Genomic DNA, 18,133 nt, shown 5'->3' on the forward strand with positions numbered 1-18,133 from the left:
GCTAAAATTATTATTAGCCATATGGTACAAGGATCAGGACCCTGGGTTTTCCAAGCCCATACTCACCAGATGTGAGCCCCGGGGCTATTTTGATCTTCATCTCCCTCAATTGCATGCTCTTATTCTTTTGTCATTTCCACGAGTTCTTCATTAGAGAGGCCATCCCTGTCATTGTCGATCATCTTTTGTACAATGTCATAATTTTGTCCAATCCTTCTTTTCTGAGCGCAACAATTTATGCTTTAATGTTCTCAAATGAATCATCAGGTTCTTGAGAATCTTTTATGCAATCCTTCTAAACTTTCCTCCACACTCCATTCATGGTTTTCTGAGTCACTTCATCCCAAGCACTTGAAATATTTTAGATGTTAGTTTTAATGTTGTAGGATTTCCAAAATTCCTTTAGGCTCAGTACATTTTCACCAATGTTGATGGCTTTAATAGCTTAGGAAAAGGTGTTCTTATGCAGTATGCTTTAAATGTGTCAATAACATCTTGGACCATTGGTTGGATCAGAGATGTAGTGTTTGGAGGCATATAAAAAAATTTTTATATGATTGTTCAAGTCTTCTAAGCTTTCTCTGCTTGAATGTCCTCGCATATTGTCCATGATCAGAACTGCTTTGTAATCAAGGTTATTTTTCGCACAATATCTTTCCACTGCAGGACAGAAGAATTCAGAGTACAGTCAGTTGTGCTATAACACACATTTGGAAACAAATTTGCTTCAACATGATTGATATATTAGGGAACAATGTGAGTATAACGCAATTTTCGTCTTGGCTCATACACAATTAATTTCGTCTGCGAGTAACACCGGATGAACGCAAAACTTGGCATCAAGCTGAACGTAGCAACTTGCACAGCAATACATACAAGTTCACAAAGCTTTAAAAATGTCAATGGCCAAATGTGTGACAGTTATATTTCCCATTTACTGTAGTTGTATTGGTTGGAGACACATCATTGTCATTCACTTAATTCACAAGATAGCACATGATATTGTAGGCCGACTCATGTTTTCAGAAGTCACATTTTTCTGTTTGATAGGGTGAGCAGAGTACATTTCTACCATAAAACAACAAAAACAATTTGCAGTTTCCAGTTTATTGGGCTTTTCAGTTAGTGTAATCAGATTATAAACAAGTAGTAAACTCAATCTTACTGCATTTGTGATAACTGTTAGCTGGAATTCTGTGGGTTTTTACATTATTAGGGTGAAATGTGGTTCTCCTTCCATGAAATCCTCAATCATATAAAAAACAAATTTTCAATATATTCTCTTCAGTCCTATTTTTTAAGCTTTGTAAACTTGTCTTGCTTGTGCAATTTGTGTATCCTGTGTTCATCGTTACTAATTTAAAACAGTAAAGTCTTTTTTACTGTTTTAAATTTTACAAAAAAAAAAGAAAAATGTTAGTGAAAAGAAATTTCAATCAAACAAGCTTCATATCTTGTCAAGGTAAAGTGCTATATTTACTGTAATATTTATTTATTAAAAATTTAAGATGTTTAAACCCATGTTAGCTATTTTATTTGGTTTCTAACTTTTGTTTTACTTACCAGACTGAATTTTTTTGAGTGCTCTGCCCCATCCCTATTTTTCCCCATAAGCCCTGTTGTTTTTAATGCACAAAATACCATAACACAGAGATTTTTAACGTCAGTTCTGCTATAACGTGGAACACATGTACCACGTTATAGCAGAATTGACTGTACCACTCAATGAAAAGAGACCTGGTTATCCAAGCTTTTTTATTAGCCTTCCAAATTACAGGTTGGCTTGATTTAGTGAAACATTTAAAAGCCCTTGGATTTTCCAAATGGTAAACTAAAAGGGGTTTGTTTTAATTTGAAATCCCCCATAGCATTACCACCCAACAATAAAGTAACCGATGCTTAGCCGCTTTGAAGCCTGTCATGTTTTTTTTTTCTTTTTTCGAAATGAAATTTCTTTTAGGCATTCATTTCCAAAAAAGTCCTGTTTCATCTATATTAAAACCATATTGAGCAGTATAACACCCCTCTTCAATAATTTTAACAAGTTCTTTTTTGAAAGTTTTAGTTCCTTCCTGATCTGCACTTGTGGCTTCTCCTTGGATTGCTATATGTAGGTTATAGCACTTCTTAAATCTACCAAACCAGCCCTTACTAATGTTAAATGGTTCCAAATTTTTTCTGAGGTGAGCTTTCTTCAGATCTTCATATAGGCTAATCACTTTTTCTTTCATAAAAATTGTTCTTAAAGTTGAACCTACCAGTCCTAAATTATTGCACACATCCACTTGTTGTTAACCAGAATCGATTTGCTCCAAAACATCTAATTTAATTTTCAAACTCAATCTTTTTTCTTACCTTTGTAGTCTTCATACCACACATCCAGTTGTTGCTGCTTTTTCATTCTTATCTGCCAATATTAACTCTTCAAAATTGTAAATGCATTGAATTAATTATGATATAACGTTCGAGTAAACTGTCAGTTATGGACAATGTCAAACACTGTACTGATAATAAGTAGACTTTGGATAAATGCAAATAAGACAGATTTACAAGCGATACTGCATATTCCTTAACTTGATTATTTTTTTCAAATGTTGATCTCTGAACTACATAAGTCACTGGACTGCAATTAAATTAGCGTAGGAGAAAATTTACTGAGAGTGGGAAAATTTCTCAAGTCAGCGTTGGAAACGTTTTAATGCTGTTTTGCTATTCATTCTCATGCTAACGATTACATTAGATAAAACATTTTCGTAAACACATCAAAAATTCAATCTGTAAAAGATTTCAATCCGTAAAAGAAAGTTTACTATGCACAAACAGCTTCAACTTCTCAAATATCCACCACCCAATTCTTTAAATGTCAATCTCGAAGTACCTCTCCAATAGGGTAAAGAAAACTTCACTCCTAAAACTCAGTCCTACCTTACTTCAAAAGAGTTGGTCTTATGCTGAGGGAGGGCTTCACTCTGAGGGACTTTACTAATAACACTAGTTCAACAAAGAGCTGAGTCCACTGATTACTACTCTGTCTTCTACCACTCAACCATTCCTTTACCTAGGGCAGTGGTGTCCAACCTACGGGCCGCGATTAATTTTATATGGCCCACGCAGAAAGAACTAAAACAGTGTTTTTAGAGATTCACCCCACTGCGTGTACAACGATGCAAGCACGAGCTCGACTTTCACTACGTGGCTGAGTTAGTCGGACTCAGGCGTAGATAGCAAAGTCTCCCCCCCCGTAACTTTTTTAAAGTTTCTCATCCAGCAAAATAGGCTAATCGACTGGAGGACAGAATACACAATGCACGGCAGATGAATTTAATTATTTTTGGAAATCATAAAAACGAATGAAATATTTTGATGTGGCACTGGATGACAATACTGATGCAAATGACAGCCCAACTCCTTATCTTCATACCTGGAATTAATGATAATTTTATACCAACTGAAGGTTTAGCTGACCTACAGAGTATGCACAGAACTCATCACAGTCAGTCCTATAACACTCCTACTCTCAATTTTGCATTCCCAATGCTTATGTCACCCCAAACTGAAACAAACACTGCACTAGCCACCCATGTCAACTGGCTACACTGCCTTAGATTTTACATGCTTCTTAGAGCACTCCCACTACCTCTAATACCCCCTCCTATCCTATCTGTCTTTGTACACATTGTACTTCCCATATTCAAATTCTGCATTCCTTATATCGAAGTGACACTAAATTTCTGATATCCCTAAGATGTCCGCATTTGATGACTTGACCAGCATTTCTCTGACAGTACAGTCATCAACAACTACTTACTGTGGGATCGGCGCATACTGCTTTGGAATTCGCCACTGTTGCCGGATGATCAAATGCAAGTTCTGGCAGTGATGGGAGCATTTGAGAACTTGATGGGTCCCCAATTTAAATCCTTCAATAGCATTCACCCTGTTCTTCAAGCTCTCATAAAGGCCCAAAACAATGCTGGATTGCCACCTAATATCCTCACACTTTTTACCTCAAGCACCCATTACCCTTGGCATCACATCCCATTCCAGACAGCTCTACAAACGAACAAGCAGTACATTTCATACGACTGACTCAGAGAACAACCACTTGACTCCACACTTTTGCCCACTCTGATATACACATCCACAAATCTATAACAGAATCTATAGGTTGGTTGGTTTCTATTCTCAGTATGTGCCTTCAGTAGTGCATTTTCAAATTCTTGATACCTTGGTCCATTGACTGCAGTTGAGATGAGGTATTCGGAAGGAAGAAAACAAGCACTTGTAAGTTTCAAAATTACCGAGTGAAGGTGGGCAGGGCAGCTGTTGGCAATCAACGCAATTTTTCTGTTTTATTTCATCATCTTTCTATCGAAATTTAAAATCCACTTTTTATCCCAGATTTTTTGTTGTAGTTCTAACTCTAACGACCTTACTCCTTTGAAACATCGAGGTTGTTTACTTTTGCTTATTACCATAAGCTTCAGTTTTTCATTACCAGCCATATTTGCACCAAACAAGATTAATTCTTTCTTTACTATTTTTATCACCTACACTGACATTAAAAGTCAGTGTCCTGTTCAGCAGACATTTAAAAAATAGACCTGTTTCATCAACGGTGAATGTGTCTTTGGGCTCTTAATCCTTCATATATATATTTTTTTTTTTTTCAAAACTTTCTTTCCAATGGGTACAGTCTTCTTCAATTACAACCTCACTTTCACCAGAAATAATTTGAGTAAGCCATGGCACTTTTTAAATTTGTCCAGCCAACCAGAACTGGCTTGGAACGTTCTATGCCCCAGAAAAGATGCGTACTCCGTAGCCTTTTCTTTTATTAATGGCCCTGATATTGGCATGTTTTGGTCTCAAATCAACTTCACCCACTTAAAAACTACTTCATCCACATCTTCCGTCATGCATTATTTTGCACGCCTCCGAATGGGTCCTACAAACAGTTTGAGAATCAAAACAGTTTTTCAGAATGGTTGACACACTACTTGTAGGGATACCGAATTTTAAAGAGATTTCTTTTTTTTTAACGCCCCAATCTACACTATTAAGCACTTCCACTTTTTCCACTACACTCGAGGATTTCCTCTTAGGCATTGTAAGGTTACTTGCACAGCAGCAAACAAAACTGATTTACGGACCATTTGTACCTACCATACAGAGACTGGTGAAATTTAGTGAAAGTATAGACAACTCATTTCTGCAAAACAACAGATGAATTTCCGGGATAAAGGAAAATCACTCTCTCTCTCCTAATTCTCTAATAGGGTGATTGCAAAATAAAACAGGGCCAATGTCCAGAGCCAATGTCCGTGTCAGGAATATGCCTTAATCTTTGCCAATGGCTGTGGACACATAGATAGCAGTTTCCCAGCGCGACTTATCAGTATAGTAAATGCTTTACGGACAACACTAAATTTTGGAATGCTTTTAAGAATTAAACCCTTTAGCCATTAAAAGCTCAAGTGATTAATTCTTAATCCTTTAAGCGCTTAATTTGTTCTTTTTACAGAATCAGCTCTATTGCCTAAAGGCCAGAGGTGCGAACAATGCATACCCAGGTCTCTCAAAATTAGTTTGCTATATGGAAATTTTCTTTGTTATATGGAAGCTATTTTAAATGTAATGACCAAGGAGAAATCAAAAAACTTCACTATGTAGAAGTTTGTTAAAGAGAGGTCCGACTGTATTTGCATCTACACATTCACATATGGAGTTTTTGTGGATGAGATAAACAATACACCACGTTATAATTGGAACCTAAATGATTTTTTTTTTATAACTGAGAAGTAGATAGCATGAACCAGAGCTGTAACGCTCAATACGTTCTACATTGATATCAATATTTGTAAAATAATAAGAATTTTATCTCAAGATAATACGTAGAGTATCATATGGAAGTGTTCTACGTACTATACTGAGGTACACTTCTCTTATAATTTTACAAATAACTGAGAAGTAGAAGAGGAATTGCTGAAACTAAAAGTAAACAAGGCACCTGTAACAGATGGGATCTATCCAGTTATATTAAAAGTAGCAGCAAAAAACAGGTAAGCAAACCCTCAGCCAGAATTATTAGAGGTATGTCAATGTGTCAACTAATCAAAGGGAATAAACATGAGCAAATATAGACCTGTAAGCCTGACTTCTGTTCCAGGCAAAATAATGAAATCAGTGGTTAAAAAGAATTACGGAAAGGATCTTCTTAACAGGAATGGAATTATAATGAAATCAAAGCAAGGGTTTGTTATTCCGGGGGGAAAGGCAACCTGATTTGCTACTACAATACAATAATTGATTGCAAATAATTTTAACAATCATATTTAGATTTCAGCAAAGCTTTTGACATCCCACAAGAAAAACTGCTGTATAAATTGGAGCAGTGTGGCATTAGAAGTTGCTGCATAAAGGGATGGTACAGTGGCAGAAGACAGAGGGGGGTTATAAATGGGCACTGCTTTCGACTAACATTACTGACAAAGTCCCTCAAGGTTCAGTGCTCAGTCCCATAATGTTTACAGTTGTTGAAAGTTTAACAGAGCAATGGCAAATGAAGACTATTCTTCCAAAAAAATGGCAGAATACTGTCTACAGTATTTATTAACACTGAAGAAAGCATAACAAGCTTACTGTCAAAGTTTGCTGGTGATACTACAGTTGGCACGATGGTTAATGACAAAAATAAAGGCATATTACTGCAGCAAGTCCTAGATAAATTAGGCAGATCAGCTGAGAAGTAGTAACTGATGTTTAATATTGATAAATGGAAGGCACTATGTACGGGCAGCAGTAATCCCATAAAAACATACCAATCAGGTGGTTGTGGTGAATGAAAGAGGCCTAATTGTACAGTCAGTTGTGTTCGGGGAAATTGACAAGTTCTCTGAGCAATGCAGACAAGCTGCTAGAAAAGTTAAGTGTTCTGTCAACAACATACAGGAACTCTGCCAGAAAGAAAAGGGTGATTATCATACTGGATAAAATAGCAATAACACAACATCTTGAGTACTCCATATAGGTCTGTAAGTGTTATTTTCAGAAAGGAGTAGATCTCTTGGAAGTATGAATAACATGGTTGGTTGCCACTGTTTCTTTGTTGTTTTTTTTTATGAAAACCTCAAACACGAGAGGTATTAGAACCTATAGAACTTAGTACTATGCTTGGGTTGGAGGTTTAGAAGATGAAACAAGATATTTGTTGACATTAGACTTGAACTTCTGTAGGCTTTAATTTTCAGGAAATACATATGAAGGAAGTGTTCCAGAAAGTGGAGGTTAAATGAATAAACGACGAAGATGAAAAGTTGGTTCTGTGAGTTTGAAGTTGGACAGTAAATGGATGTTGGCTGTTGGCTGAACGTGTTCGGACTGTTTTGAAAGAGAGAGCGGGAATTATAGAAGCCAAATCAGAACAGTGCCCATGGAAGCATCTGTAGAAGAGGCATGCAGCAGAAACAGTACGTCTATGAGACAGTGAGTGGAGTGACTCTGTTAGAGAGGAGTTATTAATTAACCTTACTGCCTTCTGAATGGAATCTAGAAGCCCGAGAGAGGTATCGCCACCACAGATGTGGAAACAATATTCCATGGTAGGGAGGATTTGCAATTTGTACAGAGTGAACAGCTGTTTGGAAGAAAAGTAACGCCAAGAGCGAAAGAGAAAATCAAGTTTTTTAGATGCAGAGGAAGCAATATTCATAATGTGCTTGTGAGATTAGAAGTCAGGGTAATCCCCAAAAGAGATATATCAACTTGCCTAGAAATCGGAGTGTTACCAAAGATAAGCATAGAATCAGAAGAATCCTTTTTGCGAGATATACGACAAGACTGAGTTTTAGGATTGAAATCAACTAAGTTGTCTTTGCCCCACTGGAGAATTACCTGAAGATCATCATTTAAGGAATTGGTAGCGGATATTCGAGAAGTTGAAGCTGATTAAGCAGGGCAAAGTTTCTCAGAATGGAAAGTAGAATGCAATGCGCTATCATCGATAAAACTATGGATAGGATTTCCAGTCAATGAAGGTAATTAATATACAAGAGGAAGAGTGGGGGAAAGAACTGAACCTTGGGGGACCCCGGCATTAGTGGAGAAGTTAGAAGACAGAGAGCCATCTACCATCACCCTCAGTGAGCTATCAGAGAGAAAACTGGATAACCAATTACTAAAAACAGTTGGCAAACCATAAGATGGAAGCTTGTTTAAAAGATCTTTATGCCAAACACGATCGAAAGCCTTTGAGATGTCAAGAGTAACTACTTGTGTTTCACCAAACCTTTCCATTGAATTAGTCCATAAATGGGAAACATAAGCCAGAATATCACCAGTGGATCGACACTGACGGAATTCATAGTGGCGATCATTGATCAGACGGAAGGTTTCTAGGTAGTTTAAGAGTTGGCCGTTAATTGATTTTTCCATTACTTTAGAAAGAGTAGAAGTAATTGCAATGGGATGATAATTGGATGGGAGGGATTTGTCACCCTTTTTAGGAACTAGCTGGATATGAGCAAATTTCCAAGCAGAAGGAAAAACACCTTTGGAATAAGGAAGTGAAAAAAGGCAGCAAAGAATAGGAGTAAGTTCAGGAGCACAGGTTTTCAGAACAAGTGGAGAAATACCATCGGGACCTGGAGCTTTCTTAGCATCAAGATTCATCAAAATCTTTCTGACATCCTTTTGACGGAAGACCATAGGAGACATTGATTGGAAAGTGTTGGGAATGGTGGGAGGTGTTTTACCAAGACCATTAATACATGAGTTGGAAGAAAAATGGGATGCTAGCAGGTCAGCTTTATCCTTGGCTGAAGTGACAACAGAACCATCTGGTTTTGACAGAGGTGGAAGCAGAGATGGGCAAAAGTTGCAGCCAAATAGCTTTGGCAAGATACCAGAATGCTCGGCTGCCATTAGAGCAAGAAGCAATATTCTACTCTTAGCCTGTTCAAAATCTAGTTTTGACTAATTAATAACTGCTTTACAATTGTTGCGAGCTTTGGTGTAGGCAGAAAATGAAAAAAGAATTGGAAACAAGCCAATTACAATATGCAACGTTCTTCTCTTGAACAGCCTTAGCACATTTATTGGAAAACCAAGGTTTAGATAAAGCACGAGATTTTAAAGTGGAGTGTAGGATAAAAGATTCCATTCCTACAAGAATAATTTCACTGACACTATATGAGCAAACATTGACATCAGAAGTAATCAGACCAAGGAAAAGAAATCTTGCAGGTCATCCCATTTTGTATTCTTGTAATGTCAAACAATACGAGGTTGGGAATAGCAATGAGATAAAGGCTCCATTGGAGAAGAGACAATCACCAAGTTCTGATCTGAGGTGCCTAAAGGACCACTCACTACTACTGTGTACTTAGAAGGGTTGTTTGTGAGAAAAAGATCAAGCGTGTTGGCTGATGATTAGGATTGTCCAGTATTCTTGTAGGTAAATGAACAATCTGTGCAAGGTCATTAGTAATTGCAAAAGACTCAGCAACTCAACCAGCTGGGTCGGTGTGACTATAAAACGGAAGCCAGCTGGAGTTGTGAACGTTAAAATCACCAAGGAAGATTACCTCACTTTTAGGAAAGTTGGACTGGAGAAAGTCAAGTTGCAAAGAGAGGAAGTCAAAGAGCTCCAAGTGATTAGTGGAGTTTGAAGAACGGTAGAGACAACATATGAATTTGACACAATGAAATGAGGTAGAGAGATTTTAAGCCAGAGAACATCGAAAAGAGGAGATTCCAAATTACCAAGTCTCTGACAGGGAATATCAGAACGGGCATATGCACAAGTACCACCTTTGAGGTGAGGTGCCTCCGTAGCCAGGTGGGATGGAGCAGCAGTGCATAGCACACGCTTCTTGATTAGACCGGGGTTCCAGCCAGTCACCACCAAATACGGAGGATGAGGAAAGGTCAGGGAATAACCACCGCATATCCTGGAGCAATATGGCCTTAGCTGCTAATGCTCCTGAAAAAAAAAAAAAAAAAAAACCTTTGAGGTGAAAGGAATCATACAGTGAATCAGTGAATAGTTTGGGCAACCGAGATGAGCAGTAGTCGAATCAACTGATGACTGAGATATTGTCAGGAAAAGTACATGGGGTTTGGCAGACTGTATGTGGAAATGGACATCGTTGAGATTAGAATTGAGACCACCTATATTTGTGAAATGAACTAGGAAGTGTTGGAGGTTTAGATCTTTTCGCAGATAAGCTTACTCTATTAGTTTGACAATTCATGGTGTATTCAATAGTAAGAAAGAGTTCGGGGGGGGGGGACATGCTGTGTGAAGTAATCAAATTTTTGGACATGGCATACACATGGTAAGAATATACCCAGATTCTTGACATAACGTGGCCTCGACAATGCTCCCTGAATACACACTACTCTGACTACCTCCAGTCACTGTCTGGCAGAGTAGAGGTAGCTGATCCGGAAGCCTCCTAAAGAGTTATCAATAGATTCAGTCCGGTGTACTAACTAGCAGCCAGCCTGCATACATCATTTTAGAGCTGTACCCTCAAAATGTAAGGATGATTGGATCTTGCCACGATGTTCATCATAACCTCAAAAGTCATACTGCATGATGGAAAAGATGGGGAAGGGTTGACCGAAACTTAGCTCTGGAGACTAAACATGGGTTCCACCACTGCAAGCCTCCAATAAGAAAGCGGTGGTATTGCACCGATTGATGAGTCATCTACCACCTAGTATTGCCTGGTAACACAGAGGGGCGGCATTCCTCCATGTGGTGTGGGCGCCACACCTCGACCTCCGCTTACAGTGGTTCACACCTGGGTGGTCACCCACCGTGTGCTTTTGCATGGAGGTTATACCCACGATTACTAACAGTTCCACCATGTGAAGGTGCAAGCAGAGAATTCGGATGTCACAGACCATCTGGACTTCGCCGAAATTGGGTCCACTTGACTTGAATGTCACCCGAATATCAGTTCCATCAGCGTTTTAGACTCCCAGGTAGCAAGTACAGCTTGTCTGGCATATCTGAGAGAATGTCTGTGACAACCTCAAGGACCATAACAGCAGTTAGGCCATAATGCACCTAATCTCAGGTGAGAAATGACATACAGTTTACTGAAAAGCATTTCCCCCCCCCCTTAATATTTATAGTACATAATATCTAATGCATTTGAGAGAGGTAAAAATTTTGACTACATATAGTGTATCTGCTAACAGTGAGACTAATGTAAGAGGTGTACTTATGGTAGAACACAGGCCAAAGGCCTGTCTGCCTCTGTTCTTTAAAGGGACAATCTACAAGGAGATGTTGAACTATTGTGTATAGTTTCTGGAGGATTGGTGGCATTAAGCAGATGCAAATGTGTAAGGTGGGTGTCCTATCTATAGTCTAACGAGTATTACTTTTTTGCCTGTTATCTCTGATACTGGGTTATCATGCTTTCTGGTCTTTCTTTATAAGGAATAACTTGTTGGCTTTCCCAGATTTCTTGCACATCACAGCTTAATGATAGACTTGTAATCTGAGAATGGTATACTGAAGGAAGGATCGAGTGTTGATTGACATTCTAGCAGCTAAATCTACAACAGAAGGTGATGCTCTGACTATTTCCATTTAATCTGATTAGAATATCCAGATTTGTAAGTGATGGATTGGTGTGCTTTTTCTTTCACTGTATAACTTGAATTGTAGGACTGAATCCATGTATATGATAGCAAACAATATGGTTGTTGCCCATTCAAAATTTAAAGCTATAATAATTGCATAGTTCTGCAGTGAAGCTGCTACATTCAACTGAAAGTTCCTTAGCTACAGTGATATTGAGAAAATTTGCAGCCGCACTGACATGACTCACTTTTTGATCCATCTGTGCACACCGGAGTGTATTATGCTGTCAGTGATGTGTACAATTGTAATAGTGTACTGTGCAAATTGTGCTGTCAGTGATGTATACAATTGTAATATGTTCTGTCAGAGGTGGGAAGGATGATTGGTCTGTGCTGACTTTAAAGTGATATAGAGATGTTACTTGGATAGCAATCTGGCAATGCAAGGAGTAAGCATTGGAATGCTAAGGTCTGGCCAAAGACGGGCAGTTTGTTGTGAATCAAAGAACATATTCATAAACCACTGGTAGACCACAAAACTGTCCTCCTTCCACCATTGAACATCAAATTGAGTTTGATCATCAGTTATGAAAGCTTTACCTCAGGAAGGTATCTACTTCAAACGTCTGTACTAAATTTCCACCGGATCACCGAAGAGAAGCTAAAATAAGATATTTTTGTTGGACCTCAAATTCATAAACTGATGAGGGACCAGGATTTTGAGGGAACTATGAATAAAAGAAAAAAACAGGCATATTTAGCTTCAAGTCTGTTGTTGAGAACTTAAGAAACAAGGATCCAGACTCCAAGAATATAGCTGAAAATGTTTGCAAACTTCAAGAAACTATGCTGCAACATGAGTGTCAAGGTACATTTTTCACATTCCCACATCGACTACTTCCCAGAAAATCTAGGAAATGTTAGTGAAGAACAAGGTGAGAGGTTTCACAAGGATATTAAAGACATGGAGATTATGGATACCAGGGGAAGTGGAATGTTAACATGATTTTTTTTTTTTTTTTTTTGATTTGGTAATTGTTGGCGCATCGGCTTCTGTGGCCATATTGCACTTCCCAAGGTTTTTGCAGTACTTTGATCCAAGCCCGAGGCGGGAATCGAACCCGCGACCTTTGGGTTGCCGGGCAGGTACCTTACCCACTCGGCTAGCCCGTCGGCATGTTAACATGATGGCTGACTATTCTGGATGCACAAGAGGTACTGTACAAGGATCTGCAAGAAAATCAAAGAAACAAAAATTTGACCCACTGTAGATCAGTTTTTAAAATGAGAGGCAAGCACTTAATTTTTTGCCACACTGTCCTTTTTAATAATATTTTCAACATTTATTTAAATATAAAAGTTTTACAAAAAGTAGAATTTTTTTTTTTTTATTTCAGTGTACAATTCCTAATTCATTTCACAAATATACGTGGTCTCAATTATAATCTTAACGATGTGCATTTCCACTTGCAGTCTGCCAAACCCCATGAACTTTTTCTGACAGAATCTCAGTTATTGGTTGATTCAACTACTGCTCATCTCAGATGCCAAAATTATTCACTGTATGATTCCTTTCGCCTCAAAGGTGGTACTTGGGCATATGTCTGTTCTGATATTCCCTGTCAGAGACTTGGCAATTTGGAATCTACTCTCTTTGATCTTCTCAGGCTTAAAATCTCTCTACCTCATTGTGTAAAATTCATCTGTTGTCTCTACCGTTCTCCCAACTCCACTAATCACTTGGAACTCTTTGACTTCCTCACTTTGCAACTTGACTTTCTCCAGTCCAACTTTCCTAACAGTGAGGTAATTTTCCTTGGTGATTTTAATGTTCACAACTCCAGCTGGCTTCCGTTTTCTAGTCACACCGAACCAGCAGGTCGAGATGCTGAGGCTTTTGCAATTACTAATGACCTAGCACAGATTGTTCATTTACCTACAAGAATACCGGACAATCCTAATCATACAGCCAATACGCTTGATCTTTTTCTCACAAACAACCCTTCTAAGTACACAGTTGAAGTGAAAGGTCCTTTAGGCACTTCAGATCACAACTTGGTAATTGTCCCTTCTCCAAAGGAGTCTTTATCTCATGGCTATTCCCAACTTCGTGTTGTTTGGCATTACAAGAATGCAAAATGGGACGACCTGCAAAATTTCTTTTCTTCTTTTCCTTGGTCGGATTACTGTTTCAAAACTTCTGATGTCAACGTTTGCTCAGATTGTGTCAGTGAAATTATTCTTGCAGGAATGGAATCCTTTATCCCACACTCCACTTTAAAATCTCGTCCTTTATCTAAACCTTGGTTTTCCAATAAATGTGCTAAGACTGTTCAGGAGAAGAATGTTGCATATCGTAATAGTTTATAATTCTTCCGTTTCATTTTCTGCCTACACCAAAGCTCGCAACAATTGTAAATCAGTTATTAATCAGTCCAAACTAGAGTTTGAACAGGCTAAGAGTAGAAAACTTGCTTCTTGCCCTAATGGTAGTCGAGCATTCTGGTCCCTTGCCAAAGCTATTGGCCGCAACATTTGCCCATCTCTGCTCCCACCTCTGTCCAAACCAGATGGTTCTGTTGTCATTTCAGCCAAGGATAAAGCTGACCTGCTAGCATCCCATTTTTCTTCCAACTCATATATTAATGAGTCTTGGTAAAACACCTCCCACCATTCCCAACACACTCCATTTAATGCCTCCTCTGGTCTTCCGTCAAAAGGATGCCAGAAGGATTTTGACGAATCTTGATGCTAAGAAAGCTCCAGGTCCCGATGGTATTTCTCCACTTGTTCTCAAAACCTGTGCTCCTGAACTCACTCCTATTCTTTGCCGCCTTTTTTCACTTTCTTATTCCAAAGGTGTTTTTCCTTCTGCTTGGAAATTTGCCCATATCCAGATAGTTCCTGAAAAAGGGTGACAAATCCCTCCCATCCAATTATCATCCCATTGCAATTACTTCTACTCTTTCTAAGGTAATGGAGAAATCAATTAACCGCCAACTCTTAAACTACCTAGAAACTTTCCGTCTGATCGGCGATCGCCAGTATGGATTCCGTCAGTGTTAATCCACTGATGATATTCTGGCTTATGTTCCCATTTATGGACTAATTCAATGGAAAGATTCAGTGAAACACAAGTAGTTGCTCTTGACATCTCAAAGGCTTTCGATCGTGTTTGGCATAAAGGTCTTCTATACAAGCTTCCATCTTATGGTTTGCCAACTGTTTTTAGTAACTGGTTATCCAGTTTTCTCTCAGATCGCTCACTGAGGGTGATGGTAGATGAGATGGCACTCTGTCTTCTAACTTCTCCACTAATGCCAGTGCTACCCAAGGTTCAGTTCTTTTCCCCACTCTTTTCCTCTTGTATATTAATGACCTTCTTCCATTGACTGGAAATCCTATCCATAGTTTTGCCGATGATAGCACGTTACATTCCACTTTCCATTTTGAGAAACCTTGCCCTGTTCAATCAGCTTCAACTTCTCAAAAATCTGCTACCAATTCCTTAAATGCCGATCATCAGGTAATTCTCCAGTGGGGCAAAGACAACTTAGTTGATTTCAATCCTTCTAAAACTCAGTCTTGTCTTATATCTCGCAAAAAGGATTCTTCTGCTCCTAGGCTTATCTTTAGTGACACTCCGATTTCTAGGCAAAATGGTATATCTCTTTTGGGGATTACCCTTACTTCTAATCTCTCGTGGCACAAGCACATTATGAATATTGCTTCCTCTGCATCTAAAAAATTTGGTTTTCTCTTTTGCTCTTGGCGTTACTTTTCTTCTAAACAGCTGCTCACTCTGTATAAATTGCAAATCTGCCCTGCCATGGAATATTGTTCCCACATCTCAGGTGGTACCCTCAAAACCTCTCTCAGGCTTCTTGATTCCATTCAGAAGAGGGCAGTTAGGTTAATTAATGATTCATTTCTAACAGAGTCTCTCTACTCGCTGTCTCATAGACGTACTGTTTCTGCTGCATGCCTCTTCTACAGATACTTCCATGGGCACTGTTCTTCTGAACTGGCTTCTATAATTCCCGCTCTCTCTTTCAAAACAGTTCAAATGTGTCGCCACCAGCCAACATCCATTTACTGTCCAACTTCAAACTCACAGAACAAATTTTCATCTTCCTCGTTTATTCATTTAACTGCCGTTTTCTGGAACAACCTTCCTTCATGCGTACTTCCTAAAAATTACAGTCTACAGAAGTTCAAGTCCAATGTCAACAAATATCTTCTTTCGCCATCTCAGCCTCCAACCCAAGCACGGTTCTAAGTTTGGTTTGGTTTTGATTTTATTGGCGCATTAGCTACTAAGGCTATAATGCGCCAAGACCAGGTCACATATAAAAAATTTTAAACTTTCAGTGACCTAATTAGTTAGGTCACTATGTCAAAATGTATAACAAATGTATAAAAAGGTATAAAAGAAAAATGTAAATTTTTTATACAAGCAAAAATGTTTATTGATTTTAAAAAGCTAAAAACAGCAGACACTGTCATTGTCGGATAAAATCTGACTGAGCGTATACGGCTCAGTCAGATGATTAAAAGCGGTAAAACGGATATTGCTAAAATCTGGACAATCAATTAAAATGTGTCTGATAGTTAAAATTGTGCCACAGGACTCACACAAAGGAGGGTCATTAGCCCTCAACAAACGAATGAGTCAAATGACTATGTCATATGTGGGTCCAGGCAAGAACAACTTCATCCTTACGATTCCTGCGCAGACTAGACTGCCACGGTTCAGTTATAGGCTTTATTTGATATAATTTATTCGTAGTCTGTCTATTCCACGAATCCTGCCATTGAGAGGATTCGTGGAATAGAATACGTGCCACAGGACATGAGCATGCCAGGGTGGAAGGGGTTGCTTTGGTGTTTGGGCAACCTTGTCTACCTTGATATTAAGTTCTTTGAGTAGCTCTTGGAGATGAATATCAAAAGGTCGGTTGGCAGTCTTACGGGTGTTGTACAAATTTTCCCATCGTGGCTCAAAAACGGATAGCCAAGTAGGATGGTCTGGCAGGGATTTCAGTTTTAAAGCGTACTTTAAAGACAACTGCTTACGTCGAACAATAACGGTGGTTCGTTTGCTTCGACGTACAGGCTCTGGACAGGAGATGTGCGATATGTTCCAGTAGCGATAAGGAGGGCCTGATGATGAACAGGGTCCAGCCATCGATAAAAGGACACTGTCTCTGGCTGAGGCATATACCTGTGACCCATAATCTAATTTGAATCGCACAAGTGCATGGTAAAGCCGTAGAAGGGTGCATCAGTCTGCTCCCCAAGAGGAGAGCGAGTGGAGAATATTAAGCCCTCGTGTGCACTTTGTGCGGAGTTGACAGATGTGATCCAGAAAGGTCAGTTTTTTTATCGAATATGAGTCGCAATAATTTTGTGTGCGCTGCTACTGGAATAGCATTTTGTCCGAGTCTTAATTCAGGTTCAGGATGAAGATTACACTTACGACAAAAGTGTATGCAAACGGTCTTTTGCAAGAACCTGAAGCCATTAGCAAGTGCCCAGGAGTTGAGGCAATCAATGGCTTTTTGCAGTTGTCTTTCAATAACCCTCATGTTGCATGACTGACAAAATATGCTTAAAGTCATCAACATAGAGGGCACTGTTTACAGTTGGAGGAAGTTGTTCTGTGGTAGAATTTATTTTGATGGGGAAAAGCGTGACACTTAATACTGATACCTCACGAGAGAGTGAGGATTCCACACAAACTTGGAAAGATCGATTGGCTAAAAAGTTTTGAATGAAAAAGGGGAGATGCCCTCTAAGGCCTAGGCTATGCAAATCTTTTAAGATGCCAAATCTCCAAGTTGTATCATACACTTTCTCCATGTCAAAGAACACTGACACCAAGTGTTCGCGTTTCAGGAAAGCATCCCGGATGGATGTTTCCAGTCTAATAAGATGGTCCAAAGTGGACCGGTTCCTTCGGGAGCCGCAATGGATGTTGGAGAGAAGGTCATTTGATTCCCAGTACCATATTAAACGAGAATTAACCATTCTCTCCAGGATTTTGCACAAACAGCTAGTCAGAGCAATGGGACGATAATTGGTAGTGACTTTTGGATCCTTTCCTGGCTTAGCAAAGGCAAGAACGATTGCCTTGCGCCAGAAATCTGGAAACTGCCCTTCAATAAAGATTCTGTTATATAGAAAGAGCAGATAATCCATAGGTTTTGGTGAAAGATGTTTAATCATTTCATAATGGATGCCATCTGGTCCAACAGCACTTGCTTTGGAAAGAGTGAGGGCTCTTTTCAGTTCCTGCATAGTGAACGCCTCCGTTGTAGGGATAGACGCTCTTAGACTTAAAATTAAGTGCCTGTTTTCGAGTTTATGTTTCAGGACCAGGAACTCTGGGGAATACGAAGATGTTAGAGAATGTTTCCCCAAGAGAATTGGCTATTGCAGTTGGATCTGCAATAGTGCATCCATTATAATCTAGGATTGAAGAAGGGTGGGATGAATATTTTCCCTTCATTTTCCAGATTTTATCCCAGAC

The 18,133-nt window shown here is 39.0% G+C and overlaps 1 protein-coding gene across 1 annotated transcript in view; it reads right to left on the reverse strand.

Annotated features, from left to right (window-relative positions):
- Positions 1–18,133, reverse strand: part of LOC150084690 (calmodulin-like) — a gene marked incomplete at its 5' end in the record, with an annotated part of 117,200 nt that overhangs the window by 80,740 nt on the left and 18,327 nt on the right. The window lies entirely within an intron of this gene.

Source organism: Mastigoproctus giganteus, chromosome 6 (assembly GCF_048544385.1).
Source record: "Mastigoproctus giganteus isolate SK-2022 chromosome 6, ASM4854438v1, whole genome shotgun sequence".
Classification (NCBI taxonomy): Eukaryota; Metazoa; Arthropoda; class Arachnida; order Uropygi; family Thelyphonidae; genus Mastigoproctus; species Mastigoproctus giganteus.